Source organism: Gossypium hirsutum, chromosome A05 (assembly GCF_007990345.1).
Source record: "Gossypium hirsutum isolate 1008001.06 chromosome A05, Gossypium_hirsutum_v2.1, whole genome shotgun sequence".
Lineage (NCBI taxonomy): Eukaryota > Viridiplantae > Streptophyta > Magnoliopsida > Malvales > Malvaceae > Gossypium > Gossypium hirsutum.
Window position 1 is genome coordinate 44,667,686 of NC_053428.1, and position 16,870 is coordinate 44,684,555.

At 33.6% G+C, this 16,870-nt stretch overlaps 1 pseudogene; it reads left to right on the top strand.

Moving 5' to 3' along the window:
* Positions 1-3,584: 3,584 nt before the first annotated feature.
* Positions 3,585-12,683, top strand: LOC107960578 (TATA box-binding protein-associated factor RNA polymerase I subunit B-like; annotated as a pseudogene).
* The last annotated feature ends 4,187 nt before the right edge of the window (positions 12,684-16,870 follow it).

Here is a 16,870-nt window from a genome sequence, read left to right on the forward strand (position 1 = left end):
TTGGACGTTGAAGAGTATCGACTTGATTTTTCCCTTTGCCAGTTTCAAGCTCACCACTATCAATCAACTCTGCGATATGAGATACCTTAATGTCTCTTAATTGAACATGTCACTTGCTTGAAGAAGCAACCAAATTGATTATACTAGTCAAGTATGAAAAAAAAATTAACAAGTAGGAATAACTTCCTTGGATACACCTACTAGAGTTAATTGAAAATGATGAGTGAGACAGTGAACATAATATGCAAATCGAAACATTTTAGCAAATAACACTTGCAAGCCGTTCCATTTGCCGCGCATATTACTTGGACTGTCATATCCTTGACCATGAATATCATCCACATTAAGGCAATGACATAAAAGAACTTCACAGATTGTCTTTATTAGAAAAAAAACACGTTAGCGAATCAAAATAGATAAATATAAATAAATATTTATATATATAATGACATATAAATAGAAAAATTTATATTTAATTTTCGAAATACAAATAATCAAATAAAACCATAACAAAAGTTGAAATAAAAAAAGAAGAATAGAGATTTTATAAAACATTGAGGCCTGTGAAAACACAGCTTTCTTAAGACAGATTCAGCCGCTCTATGATACTTGGAGAAACATTGGTGGAATGTCTCCTAGGATACAACAACACAAAGATCAAAGCAGCAGCACCTCTGTAGCAATCAACAAACAAATAATACCTTTTTCTATCACCAGAATATTTGAGAAATATGGAGAGGAAAAAGAATAATTTTGAGAGCAATAGAATTTCTATGTGAGAAAAAAAAATCAAAGTGTGTTAAACCTTCAGAAAACATAGCCTTTTATGGGTATTGATAATTAAAAATTAAATCAAATTGATTGGAATCAAATAAATAAGATAAGTGTCCTTATATAACCAGATTATGTTTGCTGAGGAAAAATAATTTCGTGTTGGGCTAAAAAATTCGTAAGCCTAGTTGGCTTGACCGGTCTCGAACATTTCATATTGCCCACGTCATGCGAGTGACCGCCTCAACCCTATCGAGTTTGGACCTGCACCCTTCTTGTGCGCGAGACAAAGTTTCAAGCTTAGTCATTCAATTACCTTTCAAGAGGGCTCACATATATATACACATCTCACACTTGGTATTTAACCAATGTGGGATCTAAGCCTTTACTTTTCCTCAACAAATATTTCCAAGTAGCTTACTTTGAGCATCAATTTCTCATTTATCACTCAACCATTTTGAGCATATAATATACCATTGTAAAGGTCTCATGTAGTAGAATATGGAACCATAATTTTATGATTCAACTCTCCACTTTTACCTATTGAGAATATACCTCAAAGTTCTCATAAAATGCAATTTTTCCAACAGTCTTCTCCAAAGCTAACAATGTGGTGTCCTTCACATGAACCAAATTAAAAAATCATTCACGTATAAAACCTTCTTTATCAACAAACCTTAATACAATTTCCATTTGTTCTTTCATTGACTCATCATGAGCTTCATCCACTATAATGCAAAAATTTGAATCTCTAATCTCTTTCTGAATAAATCCCTGGATTTTACTTGTCAAAATAGAAAGAATGTCCTTTTGAATAATTAGATTGACATTTTTTAAGGGCATTTTCTAAGACAATTGCCCCCACATCTTCATTTTAAGAAGCCATGAGTTTTATTAGTTCAAGAAAGTTACCTCAATTTCTTGAATCTTGTGCTTCACCGCATCCCTTAAAGGCACAACCTTGAAATACAAGCCACTTGACTGCATCTATTGACACCTTAAGCTATAGTTAATTTCTTGCAACTTGTTCAGAATTTTGTTTCTCAATAATCCTCTCAATATTTTGTAAGAAATTCTGAAGATCAAGATAAATTTTTCATTGCATTCTTATGTAAAGAATTTGCATCCTTACCCACATAAGTAACAAAAGGACATCTATATCATTTATTGAACTTCTTCCGTGATCGAAATCCTAGACTTGTAAAAGTATTTCCATGATGCTCAAATGACTTGTTGAAGAGAAAACAAGGAAGGCAATATGCGACATTCTTATTTGGTGAAAACTCGAGCAAATCTGGGAATAACTTATACCAAGATGGGAAATCGACGTCCATTCTTGTCAATATACTGAGGAGGTTTTAGAGCCTTACTTGGAGGAATCGATTGGTATGACCCAAACTTAATGTAAGCTCGACTGACTTCATATTGTTGATTTGGAGGGTAATCATAAATATATTTTCAAATTCTTGGATCACGCTCTAAAGAAGAAGCATCGAACTCCTTTGTTTCGACTCTTGGCACCTTACAATGACATTCAGGAATTTGAGAAGACTCAATATCCCGTGTAGGAGTTTGAGAAGACTCGATATCTCATTCAAGATCTTGGGATTGAGAAGACCTGGTATCTCGTTGAAGAGCTTGGGAATATATGATATTTGATTTTTCTCCACTAATAATAGAAGGTTGAAGAACCGATTGATTATTATTGCTTTCTGACACCCTTTTCTTGAAAAAAGATTCAATCTTTTTGTTAACTATAATTTAATTGAAAAACCTGAAGATTGTAATAATATATTAAACAATAACATATTAGGAAAAATAAAAAAAATGTTAAATAAATAAAGAACATAATTTATGCAAAAATATTTACCAAGATGTCTTTTGCGTAAGGAGCTTAGAGGAATATAATTTGTATTTTTTTACTCTGTGCTTTTAATCTCAACATCAAACTCCTTTCTTTTTCTCTTAGCAATGTTGGTACCTTACCAGAGAAAGATAATTCCTTAGCAATGCATACAAATCAAAATACAAGAAAGTCACTAACTTAATATATATGAGTATGGGCCAAATCTATTAATTCTGGAATTTGGTTTTAAAATTCATATTGGGCCTCTAAGTTTCGTCCTTTCAGGCTCATCATATATTAATATTTGATTATTATTATTAAAGTTATATAATGAAAAAATGAAAATACTTTGTCAATCTAAACTATAACCTTATGGCTTAAGCGGCAAATTATATGAAATACAATTTGATCTAGTGGGCGAATGTTATATAATGTGGACACCAAATCTAAAATATATGATAATTTACCTATAAAATTCAAAAATCTAAAAATTCCAATGTGCAAGAAGCACAGTTGTAAATGAATATGAATACATGCAGCAAATTTCATGTTGGGTATACACGAAATATAGTTTTTTTTTTCTTGGGGTATGACACATACATACTCCTTGAATCCCATATTGTGAGTTTTGAGGTTAAATGGGTTTTCTAACTTTAGTTATTCATAGGGTTCTCATTGTTTTGAAATTATGCAGATTTCTTTACATATCCAATTCTAATTTTTAATATTTTATGCATGTTCAGAACTTTGTATGAACATCTTTGCGTGAGGATGGTATGATATGCAAATGCAGTACCATTTTTAATGTTTTATCTTAACAAATTGTTCCTATGTAAGCTTTCACCGGACTGGATTGACAATTAGACTGAAAACTGGCCGGTACATTAACATAGTTGGACCCGGCAACAGAATGAAACAGTTTATTTATGTTTGGACCAAATTATCCTACTCCAAACTCAAAAACCTTTTCTTTTCGGCCCAATTCCATTTTAAAACCTCCCAAACCTCTTTTTCCCAGAATAAAGAAATTGGCTTTGCCCGGGTCTCTTTGTGACTCACCCAAAGCCTCGCCTTCTTCTCTTCGCTCTTGCGCTGCTTCGCGCCGTCTCATTAGTGCCTCCGGCCACCGTCTGAAGCTGCCGTCGTGGGATATCTGGTAAGGGTGAGAATATTTTTATTTAGTTTAAATAATTATAACTTTTTTTTGCTACTGTTTTAAATTTTTTTACTTTGGATTTTGGATAATGTAGTTAACTGTTTTCATGTTTAAAAATTTTGATTAATTCAATTTTGTAATGTATAATTCATGCCTATGACATTATTGATACTTACATGTATTTAGGAAATTTCAAAAAAAAATTTCTTATTTTTTGTCGAAATTTTCCTGCATTCTCCCTATTTTTCTTTCAGAAGTTTTCTTTTATTATTATTATTATTATTATTATTATTATTATTGTTATTATTATTATTATCATCTGTGAACTGGTGATCTGACCAGTTTGACTGCCGGTCCTGTTCCAAAAACCATCACTTCGTCTAATAGATGAATAATCCGATTGAATTCACCGATGTGGAAGCATTACATAAACTTCCAATACGAGCACCTGCTGGGGAAATAACCCGATCTGGAATAACTAGGCTCTTACAATCCCTCACTACGTGATATTTTATATACCCGCTAAACAAAAAATATTTGTGGAATAACCTGAATGTTATATTTTCAATGTTTTAAATGGGTTTTTATCTATTTCAGAATGTTATACATTAACTTAAATTACAGTGCACGTTAACTTGTATACACAAATTTTGATTATCTTAACACTAACATATTTCCACTATATTTTGTTTACTATTCAGAGGTAAATTTGTGAACAAAGATAAGCTTGCGGTAATATTTGCTGCAAGTTGTTGAAAGTTTACTGTCAGCCACTCAACAGATGGAGCAGGATTGCACCCATTGGACTTGCAACTTGTGTGGGAATGTGGGAATGGCTGATGGATCAGATGGCTACTTCTACTGCTTGAGATGTGGGTCTCAGGCTGATGACATCATTGATACGGGTGTTGCTGATGAGGATTTTATTGAAAAGGGTACTCAGGGTGGTGGTGCCCTTTACTTGGCCAGCCATACTTGCCATGCTCGTCAACCCATCCCAGTCCAACCACTCTCACAAGTTGACCCCAAATCTCTAGAATTTTGGTCCCGTCTCACTGAAGAACCCGGAGGCCATGATGTTAATCAAGATGGAACGAGAGATGGTGTGGGGCCCATAGGCACAAGTGATTTTGGCTCTTACCCTATGTGTGCATATAGTTATGAAGGTTATTACCAGGAGGTTAGGAACAGGTATGTGATGGGGATGCCGATGATGATAGAAGCTCAATGTGAGGCTTTAGTGGAGAAGTTTAATATGAAACCTTTGATTTGTGGGATAGTTGGACCTATTTGGTTGAGGTTTTTGGCTAGCACTAGGGTTTTTGATGATGGTTGGGCCGATGAGGCTATTCATCAATCTGAGATAAAAAAATCAGGTATTGGCTGTTGCCTGTATCAGTTTTAAAAAATTTCGTTTATTTACCTTCTTGTTGTAGAACTATGAGTAGATGAAGGTTGATTATGGTGCTTGTTAGTGTCAATAAGTACTGTGGGTTTGGTGACATTAATGCTTTAGTTATTCATAAGATTCTGCCATAGAAAAATGGATTTTGTTGGTTTGTATGTTAAATTTTATAGCTATTTGTTTGCTCATAACAGATCAGTGTTTCTGGGCTTTGATAATAGTTAAGGATGGTTGGTGATACTCTCCTTCCCATCTTAAAATTGATATCAATTTTTTCCCTAACCAGGACAAAAGGTGTGAAGAATACTTTCTGTTGAATATTAGCTCTGGCCAAAAATATAAATATATAATAAATATATCTCTGTGCCGGTAAAACCATCTTCCGAATTTTGTTGTGCTATAATTTCATGACAATTTGAACTTTTTCTTACCATTAAATTTTTGTGGTGTTAAAGAAAATTATTTATATCAAAGGTGGTTTAATTACATAGCTGGACTGGATAAATTGAAAATGTCGGATTCCCTGCAATTTACATGCAAGTTGTAGTGTTTTTTATGTTGTTTTGTTTTCTCTCTTCCCCCTCCCATTTATGTTCTTACATATCAATAATCATCGTGTTATTGTGTTGATCACTATTTGCATTTTGCCCTTTGCAATTAGGAGAATATGAAGATTTTAAACCACTTTCTCGTCACAAAGCAGAACCTCACAACATATATGGTCAGAGAGCATTAATTATATGGCATAAGTATTTAAGAAAAAAATTCCGTTATCTTGTTCTCTAGCTATTTCTTTTCTAGGATGCCATGTTTCAAGAGAAGCAGTTTTGCCATCAGACGTAATCAAGTGGGCAGTTGAAGGGAAGCTTACCTATTTTGATGCTTTTGTTGAAATTGAGAAACGCATTGGACAGTCGTTGCCTCCCTTTCCTTTAAGTCTTAAAAGTATGTTTAGGCCCAGACATGCTTGTTCTGCTCAACAGTTGGAATCACTGGCTGCTACAATTGCTCAGTGCATAGGCTTGAATTTACCCCCAGTGAATTTCTATGGAATTGCTTCCAGATATCTAACGGAGTTGTCTCTTCCAGTGGAGAAAATTTTGCCGCATGCATGCCGCATATATGAGTGGGTGATGCCTCCTGAATTACGGTTGTCAACAAACAATTTTGGACTTCCTACTTGTGTCCATGCGATGGCTATACTGGTTATAGCAATACGGATTCTATATGACATAAATGGACTTGGGGTGTGGGAAAAAAGTTTGTCTAGTCATATGCTTCCTAGTAGATCTACTGAAGCCAGAAGGACGGACCCTGCAAGTAGTCCCAAAGTGAGTGACAGTGCTGAAAATGGTTTTGGTTCTCATAGTGTGGACTGTATGTGATACGGGGTTGCGCGCGGACCAAGATCGAGTTGCCAAGTCACGAGAAACTCCTACGAAAACCCTAAACAATTAGATCTGAAACGAAACAGAAAATTAAAAGATTAGATTTTTGAATTTTCAGATCTGAAATAAAATCCCCAAATCAGCAAAGAATCAAATTGAGAATAGAAATAAGTGTTAGGGTTCTTGAAACCCTCAAGGAGATTGTGATTCTGCCCAATTGAACACCAAGATAGTTTTCCCCAAATTTCGACAATCTAATTTCACCCAAAAAGAGTATGGAAAAACCCTAGAAATTGGGGATTTTTGGGCTGATTCCTTAAGATAGAAAAATGCTGAAAACACAATAAGAACAGAAAATAAATTAGATAATGATTCAGCACAAGTAGAAATAAAGAAAGAATTGACAGTAAGAAATTAAAAGATAAGTCTTAAGAAGCCTTGAAATCTCGAAAGATCTCACAACTCCCTTCAAACGGCTCTAATCTCCCCTCCAAAGAATATCAATGGCAAGAAGAAGGTTGAAGATGGCTCCCACAATCACAAGATTGTTAAAACAACTTCTAAAGAAAACTCAAGAGAAAAATCTTGGAGAAAACTCAAAGAAAATTCTGCTCTCAACAAATCTGAAATTTTAATAATAATGATAAGTGTTTAACAAGGTGGACAGCCATGCCTTTAAATAGGCCTTATAACTAGTCCTAATCTAATTAGAAAACTAAAATAAAAAAAACTTCTAATTATTTTAATATGGAAATTCGGTCAAAGGTCATTTTATCTGGGACTCTTGGACTGAATATTGACATAAAAATTTAAACTAAGTAAATAAATAAATAAATAAATAAAAATAAAAATAAAACTTTACAACTTGGGCCACTTTGACAATTTGGCCTGATTTTCAACTAAGTATGGATGGATTTCTTGATTGGGCTGGGAATTTGCTTATTGGGCCTCGCCTTCAAGAATTTGGGCTTTTGTGACTCGTATCATTCCCCCCTTCCTCAAAAAGATTCGTCCTCGAATCTGAAAAATCAAATAAACTCGACTTTCCTCTATCGAACGGGACTAATGGCAATTGAGTCCACTGAAAAGAATAGCCATGAGATAGTAAATAGCAACGGAAACAAGCTTGTAGTCCAATCATAAGCATAACAGAACAGGTATAACGCATGTGAATGGACAGATTCAGATTACCATGCAAACAATCTAATTTACTCACCACTGCCTCGTCAAATATTTGAAACAAAGATGGACATGTTTTAAGGCATTCAGTCGTCTCACATTGTTCCCACAAACCATGAATAAATTGCGAGTAATAAATCAAATGGTAAACATAATCGTCACAAGTAGGTATTTGAAAAGATTCACATGGTTCACAGAGTTGCATAATCATACCATGCATTAATCGACGGTCTATAGATTCACTCACACATGCATTATCAAAAACAAGAATCTTTTTATCAACCATCAAAACAGATAGATCATCAATAAATAAAATAGGACAGTCAAGCACGTTTCGATCTAAGTGTTCATCAACACGATCTTTATCACTATCCGAGGAGTACAAAAGTGTTTCAAAGGTTTCAAGCATCTTACTTCGATAAGCAGAAGAATAAGGGTCGATTTTACCTTTTTCATTTAAAACAAACCTTCGCTCATCGGGGGCATAGTGTAGTCGAATCTCCGTTGTTGAGTTAACCTTTGTCAAATGGAACTCAAACTTCATGTACAACCACATAAACTGTTTAAGGCACGAATATAAATTGAAAACAAATTTGGAAAATTTCGTTACCTTATTCTCCAAAACAGATTTGGACAAATTCGAGGATTTTACACAAGGTAAATCAAGAGAATAACAAATCACACTTCTTTTCGTAATGACTTTATCAACCACAATCGAAGAGTAACAATTAATCGGATCAAAATGAGGGGATCTTTTAAGAACTAAGTCACCAAAAGTTTTATCAATAATTTTCAAATCTGCACTGGACTCGGTTTCTAAAATTTCCTTACCTCGCTTACCTTCGGGATCATGTAGTGTGATTTCATCTTTGCCTAAGTTGATCGTATGAAAGCGTCTTTCATTTGAGAGGTATTGAAGTTGAAAGTTATCTTTCGATCTTTCGGGAACCTGAAAAGTAGCAACACAAGAAAAATTCATATCTTGGTTAGTGGAAACATTCCTCACTACCCTTTCCACGTCTTTTTCTTTTGTTTCTTTTTCTAATTCATTTTCTCTTCTTTCTTCAATTTCTTTTTCACTCTCAATCTCTTTTTGCTCTTTTTCATTCTCTTTTTCTTTTTCCTCACTTGTTTTAACAGAATTTTTCAGTTTGATTTGGTCCTCATGGACTTGTTCCGGAGTGAGCGGCACTAAGGTGAGTTTCTTTCCTTGATGCTTGACAGAATACCTATTGGTACGACCATCGTGAGTGACTTTTCGATCCAGTTGCCATGGTTCTCCTAGCAACAAATGGCAGGCTTGAATAGGCATTACGTCGCACACAACTTCGTCTTGATACTTACCGATAGAAAAGGCGATGCTCACTTGTTGAGTGACCCTAAATTGGCCTTTGTTGCTAAGCCCTTGTAGTTGATAAGGTTGTGGATGCTTGGTAGTGGTTAAGCAAAGCTTTTCCACCATCGTCGTGCTGGCTATGTTCGAGCAACTTTCACCATCAATAATAACTCTACAAAGCTTACCTTGTACATGGCAGCGAGTATGAAAGAGATGTTCTCGTTGCTGCTCGCTCTTTGGTTTTGCCAAAGATGATTGTCCACGATCATGAAAATCATCATCCATTCTAGTGACACGTCGAGGGCCGCGCCTCTGGGGTTGGTTATCCCTATCTTCTTTGATTGGATTTCGATATTGAGGTTCTTGATTCAATTGCACCTCATTGATGGTAGCAGTCAAAGCTCGAAGAGCAGCAGCCTGTTCATCTAACTGTTGTTGGAATTTTTTAAATATGTCACTATTATTATTACCTGTAGACATTTTTTTTAAAACCTGCAAAACACTCAACACTCAAAAATAAAAGTTATCAAACCTCACCGTTAATCACTCAAAAAGAAAAAATCAAATTCTCAATGAGGTCGAATTCAATCTTGTGAGTTCTTTATCAGAGTTTATATCAACCAATTAGAGAGTGTGAACCAAACTACCAAAGAATCCTAATTTGCACTAGGATGCCAAAAACTGACGAGACACCAATTGATTCGTGTTGCACCGAGGAAGAAGTTGTGCACACGTTTAAATCCTACTAACACAAGAAACAAGAAGGTGTTAGATAACGTAAAGGAAGAATAAAGGTAAACAAATGAAAACCTACAGCTAAGAATCAATAAAAATTGCTGAAAACAGAAAACCCGAAAAACTGCGGAGTAACTTGACAACTTCGTTCGAGGTGTTCCCGATCTCCAAAAATCACAAAATTAAATCTGGAATGTCTTCAAATATTGAATTTTTGATCTGGAAAATTTTGGCACCAAATTCAACCCGCTGAATATTTTTTTAATTTTTTATTAGATTTCGTCTTTTTTCAATTTTTTGACTTTTTCGACTTATTTTTTTGCGGGAAATATTTTTGTATATTCAATAACAGTGCCAAAAATATGTATGTAAAATTTCAGATCAATCAGAAAACATTTACCCACTCAAATGAATTTTTTTCGAAAATTTTTCTGGGTAAAACTGCTGTTTGTAATTTAAAAAATAGAGATCAGTTTAGAAATCAACCAAGAACACCCAAAACGCCCAAAATCTGATACCAAATGATACGGGGTTGCGCGCGGACTAAGATCGAGTTGCCAAGTCACGAGAAATTCCTACGAAAACCCTAAACAATTAGATCTGAAACGAAACAGAAAATTAAAAGATTAGATTTTTGAATTTTCAGATCTGAAATAAAATCCCCAAATCAGCAAAGAATCAAATTGAGAATAGAAATAAGTGTTAGGGTTCTTGAAACCCTCAAGGAGATTGTGATTCTGCCCAATTGAACACCAAGATAGTTTTCCCCAAATTTCGACAATCTAATTTCACCCAAAAAGAGTATGGAAAAACCCTAGAAATTGGGGATTTTTGGGCTGATTCCTTAAGATAGAAAAAGGCTGAAAACACAATAAGAACAGAAAATAGATTAGATAATGATTCAGCACAAGTAGAAATAAAGAAAGAATTGACAGTAAGAAATTAAAAGATAAGTCCTAAGAAGCCTTGAAATCTCGAAAGATCTCACAACTCCCTTCAAACGGCTCTAATCTCCCCTCCAAAGAATATCAATGGCAAGAAGAAGGTTGAAGATGGCTCCCACAATCACAAGATTGTTAAAACAACTTCTAAAGAAAACTCAAGAGAAAAATCTTGGAGAAAACTCAAAGAAAATTCTGCTCTAAACAAATCTGAAATTTTAATAATAATGATAAGTGTTTAACAAGGTGGACAGCCATGCCTTTAAATAGGCCTTATAACTAGTCCTAATCTAATTAGAAAACTAAAATAAAAAAAACTTCTAATTATTTTAATATGGAAATTCGGTCAAAGGTCATTTTATCTGGGACTCTTGGACTGAATATTGACATAAAAATTTAAACTAAGTAAATAAATAAATAAATAAATAAAAATAAAAATAAAACTTTACAACTTGGGCCACTTTGACAATTTGGCCTGATTTTCAACTAAGTATGGATGGATTTCTTGATTGGGCTGGGAATTTGCTTATTGGGCCTCGCCTTCAAGAATTTGGGCTTTTGTGACTCATATCAGTATGGGTACTAGTTCTAGTAGAAACATATTACCTGATAATGAATCCAAGTTTGATGCTGCTGAGCTTTTGTGCAACCTTGAAGCAAGATACAATGAGATAAACAATGCATGTGGCGGCGTTAAATGTTTGAGAGATCTTTCTAAAAGCATGCCATCGTATCTACAATTCTGTCAGGATGTGGTATTTGCTGGATCAGAGCCGGCTGTGGACTTTTATCATGAAGAGAAAACTTTAATTGACAAGCTTTGGGATTATTATCAGAAAGAAAAGGTAACATATAAGCTATGATTATTTGTTATGTTGCAAATTGAAAGAAGACGACGTAAAAATATTTTTAAATGGATTTTTTGCACTCTGAAACAAAGGTTGAAGTCTGACTTCTAGTAATTGTGCAATTTTTAAACCAAGTATAAGAAAATATTTTAACAGAAAATCGGGATTTGTTTAGCAGCTGGTCAACATCCCTTCAACTCATTGAGATCTTTGAGCTTTTAATTAGAACACATGTTTTGTTTTGGCTGAAAACAATGGATAACCGGATTTTAAGTGAACAACTGATATTTGTGTATTTGAATTATTATAGCCTGTGTTGATTGCAGGGTTCTGAACCAGAAGAAGATTTGGGAAGGCGACATAGCAGTGCCGATGGCAGCATGTATAAAGCGAACAAAATAGCCCGAGATAATGAACATCATTCTAGTCCCTCCCATGAAAGGACTTCTCATGAAGATATATCAACTCAGAGACACTCAGATGTTGACCATTCATCTATGACTTCAGAGGAACGTGAAAACTCAGAACCCAGTGACAAAGTTTCAGCAGAGACCAATGAACATAGAGCGATTAGACTGATGAAGAAAAACATGGAGGAGAACAGATTCTGTTATATCCCACCAAGGGTTATGCTGAAGAGATTGGATTACCTTCATTATGCAAGGAAGAAAGATGAAGGCGCCATTACTTATGTTGCTCATGCTGACTACTACATCCTACTTCGTGCTTGTGCCATAGTTGCTGAGGTTGACATGCGGATTATGCATGTCGGGGTACTGAATATGGAGAGGAGATTAGCTTGGTTGGAAAAAAGAATCGATCACTGCCTACATCTAATTCCTCCTCGTACTATGTGTAAATTTTGTAGTAATGAACCAGAGCAAGCTGCAGATGATCATACAATTGGACTTTCAAATCTGAACCTATTGTAAGTTTCTATCCTAGCTTTGTCTCTTATTTCCTTCCACTCATTTCTTCCCTTCTATTATACTTTTTAGGTTGTTAGGTTTTAGTTTTAGTTGAATCAAAACTCATGGTTTGAAATTTGGTTCGAAATCTATCGAATTTTAGTTTTTAAGTTCTCAAGCTTGATATCAGATAAATTCAAATTATTTAGTTCTGTTCGATTAGGCTTTGTTTACTTAATAAAGTATGATCTCCATTCTTATAGTTGCCTTCAAATTTAATTATTTGTGCTTGATTTTGATTTGAGAATCTTTTTTCATTAATAAAAAATTTGATTAAGTTGATTAGTTATTTGAGTAGGATATTAGGATACTGGAATTGAACATATTCAGCCACCAAAATGAATCAAAAAACAAATCATAACCATGTCTTAAAACACTCCCTTGTGTTATGTAATCATATGCTAAAATAAAGCATTGATCAAATCAATTTTATAATAACATTACAAACATTCTAAAATATCCAAACAAATTACACAACATTATAAACATTCTAAAATTACTTTATCAGTTGGATTGAAATATTACCAAAAATCAAATATGTGAAAAAGAGAAAAAAAGGGTTTCTAGGAAGGCTTTGAAAGTAAAGAGTTTTGCATAGAAATGTAGTACAATTTAACTGCCTTAAAGAGCACCTTACAATATAGTCTTGAACCAAACATTAGCTAGAGCTGAAAGGATACAAAAGAATTTCACTATAATATTCTCCATCTCCATGGAACTTAGTACTGATCATGCAAACATAACTAAAGTTCTCTTTATAATTTCACTAAATTGTCTTCCAGAACCAGGCTTCCTCCATAACTTAACTAGCCGAAGTTGTTTCTTTTATTATTGTCAGTGTTAAAACTTACAAGAAGTATTTAGTGCTCTTCCTTGTTGACGAACTGGAACCACTTGAACTTTGTCATCAAGACCTGTTGTGGATAGGATCCGGTCCCCTTCGAACTCTTCTTTTACTTGATCGATTTGGATCGAATGTGTTGTTTACTACTTCTGGTAATTTTTTCTCTATCCTCGTTCCCTTCATGTCAGCAGCCTTAAGAATACGTTGATTCGTCCTGATAGCTATTTGATCTTCTCCTTGACCATGCCTGAAGACAAGGTCTATACTTATCAAACCAGAAGCTTTATCCGGTGCAACTGCTAATAACCCAAAACAGATAAGAAACATAAGAAATCTCTGAGCACTGCAAATCATTTTCCTTTTTGGTCGTGCACTGAACTGAAACAAACAAGAAAGATTGAGGTTTCTCTGTTTTGTTGACAGTAATACAGAGAGAATAAGCTGGTATGAGATTGTGATCAGTAATGATGTTCCCCTATAAGCTTTGTTATTTATCTGTTATTGGATTCTGGAAAAGGACTTTAAAGCATTAAAGCTTGGAGGGACCCAACACTAGTAGTAGAGGGAATTTTAGATTCACCCAAATCATAAAAATCTGCAATCTAAGCAAATTAAAGCTGTTACAGGAAGAATCTGACAAAGGATGAATAAAGGGGGTTTAAAACTTGGAAATAGTACCCTTGACTTTGAGATTTGAGAAGCCAAGTTTCTTTTTTTCATTTGTTTTTGGCCCTTCCATCTCTATCATTTGCACTGCTTTTATCTGCAATAACTAGTCCTATCTGGATCTTCATCACTTGCTTTACAATTCCAAGCTCTTTTTCCTATGCAACCAAAAAATAACAATCACTTGGTTTCTTGTGCTAAATGTGCATTTTCTTTTTTTTTTCTTTTCCTTTTATTCGGCTGCCAAATTCTCATTCATTATCGACTTAAAAAAAAATCAAAGCTTCCTTCTAATCTATTAAAAATTCCTTGTGTATATTCATGTAAGGAAGGGAACTGCCTTTTCCTTTATGTCTGTTCCTTTTATTTGGCCATTGTTATTGTGCAAAATATCACATGAAATTCTTAAGCATAAATTCTTGCACTTTATCCTATGTTTGTTTGTTTTATATGATGGGTTTTGATGTTGCCATACGAGATGGATTGTTAATGGTGATTGTTCATAGTTCAATCTATCTATGGCTCGAACTTCTTGTTGATTAAAGTGCTGATTCTCCACTTCCCATCTTCCTCCATTGTTGTGATGAATATTTGACTCCATAATAGCCAAAAAAAATCACCTTTAAAACTAAAGGAGCTAAGAGCAAAGGGCCCCATTAGTTTGATCAGCTTCCCCTACCATTGACCGTCTCTCTGCAACCCTACCAAGCCATCATGACAGAAAAAAATAGGGAAACTCAAGACAAAGCAAGTGACTGAGTTTCCAACTTGATCTTCTTTTTGTCTTTGGAATTGGATACATGTGGTATGCATGCATGCATGCATGCATGTATGAGCAGCTGAAACAGAAGATGGTATTATTAATTCAATTTCATTATCGACATGAATAAGCTGTACTTGGCAAGACACCTATTCAAAAGGGAATGTCACCAAAAACAAGTATTAAAAAGGCATCTCAGATGCTTAGCAGCCATTTGCTTTTTAGATCATTCTCATAGATCATAATCTGACCGATTGATCTATTACATGTCAGAATATATGCTAGCTAAAAGAAAAATAGCACTAGAAAGCAGGATTCGCCTTTCACTACTTTGATTTTGTTTCCTTGTAAATACAAAAATAGGAGCCTCATCTTCTATGGCATTGATTTTTAGGATGTGATAATATATTTTAGTCCTTAGGCCTAAAAAAAACCCTTCCATAATAGTGACCTTTTTAAATGAAAAAAATGGATACTTAAGAAACCATGTTGAAGGGTCCAGTTTAGGTAAACAATTACAATTAAAGAGAAAGAGATGAACCATGTTTAGGAGTGTTTGTTGTGGGCTTTTGTTGTTTTGGGGTTTTGGAGAAAGATTGTGATTTGAGATAAAAAGGAAAAAGAAGAAAGAAAAGGCACACTACACTATGCAATGGTCCCAATCCCTTGTTTTCCACAACATAAAATGTTTGCAAGCAACAACATTATATAGCAAGCTTGTCTTTCAAGTGAGATATCTATAACATTCATAAAAGGATTATATACATGTTAAGTACTGTGGAAGTGTTGCGGTTTGAGGCCGATACATAGGGTTTTTTTTTTTTACTTGGCTGGGGAAGAGAAGAGAGAAGGAAGAGAATAATGGCCGGGAAGGAAAGAGAAGGAAGAAAGAAGAAAAAGAAAATAAAAAGATTAAATTTCATATAGATTTTAATATGATCATATATGTTGTAGTTTGTTATTGATTCACTTACACTGATGTAGTAGTTTTACACTTTTTCATATTTTTTTGTACAATTAATATTTTAATAATTTAATCATTGAATTCCCGATATAATTATACTTTTCATGCTTGTAATTTTCGAACTGATCCAATATCTCTATCATACAGATCTAAAATAATATGTATTAATGTTTATTGAATGGTAAAAGTTTTTTTTACATCAAACATTTGATTAGAAAATTTAATTTACATCACATTTAATATGCATGATTTATATGAATGAAGTATAAAATATGATGATTATATTGTTAAAATATTAATTGTACAAAGAGATACGGAAGAGTGTAAAATTAAAACATATGTGTGGGTAGATTCTTTTTTTTTGTCATATATTAGTTATTTTAAAATTTAATTAGTTAAGGAACCAAAATATTAAATAGTTTTAATTTCTTTTAAAAATCTAATTTAAAAGAATTTTTTTTTATTTATTAATAGTTGTTTTTTGGAATATAATGTATTGAGAATTATTTGACTGCAATATTGGGTCAAATTAAGATTTGTTTTTGATTAATTTAGAAAAATATTAGAATTATTTTATTTAATATTTAAATAAGGATTTAAAAGGGTGATTTTTTTTGTTTTATTTTTAGGTACATTTATTTTTATGTCTATTTAGTGCTATTGTATGTATCTAAAGAGTAGTTATACACTCGAATAGGGGTGTTCAGATTTCATTTAAAATCAAATTAATCGACTGAACTGATCTAATTTGGTTAATCTGTCGGTTACCTGATCTAATTCGGTCGGAGATCGGTTAATAATTTTTTAAAAATTCGGTTATCGATTAATTTGGTTTGGAATCGGATAATTAATCGAATTAACCGAACTTAATAATTAATAATACGAATTATATGTAGTTTTAATTTAGTTAATTTGATTAAATGAACATTATCGATTTATTTACTTTTGTATGTTTTATACTTGTTTTAACCAAAAAAACAAAAACATATAAATTTTGGTTAATTCGGTTAACCGACTGAATTAACCGAAATATTTCGATTCAGTTAATTTTTTTTGAAAAAAA